Below are 1434 nucleotides of genomic sequence, written 5' to 3'. Positions count from 1 at the left end.
AAATTACAATTATATCTTCGAAGACAAATTTTTGACATTTGAAAAACTAAAAACGATATTGTTACCTTTTCATTTATTTATTAATACCCTTGTTTACTACGAAGTGTAAAACGTTTCATCGCACCACGGCGACTTGATCACTGACCTTTACCGTCTCTCTATTATCGTAGTCGATGAACTGTAACATGATTATATTCTATAAGATTATTAAATATTATTTTCATTGCGGTAACGCATAACTTACGTCATGAACTATCTAAATTTCATATCACAATTATTAATATATCAATTATGTTTGAAGACATATCAGTGTAAATTTATTCGTATCAGTAATACAAGTTATATGGTATGCCAACTGATTGACTTTCAATTTCTTTATCGCTTTGCAATTCGTTACGATTAAAACTGCGTTCCCGAATCTCAATGACTTCAAAATTGAAATTATTGTCAATAATTCGTAAATCACTCAGTATATCTCATCTATTATAAACCCTCGCATTTGGTAATAGCTACGGCAGTACATATTCTAAAATGGAAACGATACAGAGAAGGTTAGCATGGCCCCTGCGCAAGGATGACACGCAAATTCGTGAAGCGTTTCATAAATATAATATAGAAAAAAAAAACTCCTTCGTTTGACTTTCCATTCACTGTTCCATTCAATGTTTCATTTTTGTAAACGAGCTAATAATCACCACTAATCCTATTTAACGTTAATTAAGCGATAAAACCTTGAAATCTTTTGTAAATCCAACATGATTTCAATTGATTCTATGTGTGTATATGTGTATTTGTGTGTATATGTGCGTGTGTTTTAGTATTCGAATGCATGTGTGTGAGAAAAAGTGTGTAGTGCACATGTGCTTGTGTAAATTTGAATACAAGCCTGCACGAAACTGATGGTAACGACGGAAGATCGTCCACCATTTAATGGAATATATTTATCTATACAGACCTATTGTGGAGGCGCAATGGCCCAGTGGTTAGGGCAGCGGACACGCGGTCGTTGGCTCGCTGCTTCGATTCCTAGACCGGGCGTTGTGAGTGTTTATTGAGTGAAAACACCTAATGCTCCACGAGGTTCCGGCAGGGGGGGGGGGGGGTGGCGAACCCTGCTGTACTCTTTCACCACAACTTTCTCTCACTCTTTCTTCCTGTTTCTGTTGTACCTGTATTTCAAAGGGCCAGCCTTGTCACTATGTGTCACGCTGAATATCCCCGAGAACTACGTTAAGGGTACACGTGTCTGTGGAGTGATCAGCCACTTGCACGTTAATTTCACGAGCAGGCTGTTCTGTTGATCGGATCAACTGGAACCCTCGACTACAACAACAACAGACCTAATACTGTTGAGTGCATCACACAGCTTTAAGTTTGTTGCATATATATATATATATATGAACTCAGATATGTGTATATGTTTGTCTTTGTATG

The 1434-nt window shown here is 37.3% G+C and overlaps 1 non-coding gene across 1 annotated transcript; it reads left to right on the top strand.

The window, feature by feature from the left end:
* Positions 1 to 502: 502 nt before the first annotated feature.
* LOC128248796 (U6 spliceosomal RNA) lies at positions 503 to 609 on the top strand. The gene has a single exon (XR_008264958.1). It is a non-coding gene; the product is annotated as a U6 spliceosomal RNA (small nuclear RNA).
* The last annotated feature ends 825 nt before the right edge of the window (positions 610 to 1434 follow it).

This window comes from Octopus bimaculoides, chromosome 9 (assembly GCF_046866305.1).
Source record: "Octopus bimaculoides isolate indiv1 chromosome 9, ASM4686630v1, whole genome shotgun sequence".
Classification (NCBI taxonomy): Eukaryota; Metazoa; Mollusca; class Cephalopoda; order Octopoda; family Octopodidae; genus Octopus; species Octopus bimaculoides.
This window is presented reverse-complemented; position numbering and strand designations above follow the sequence as displayed.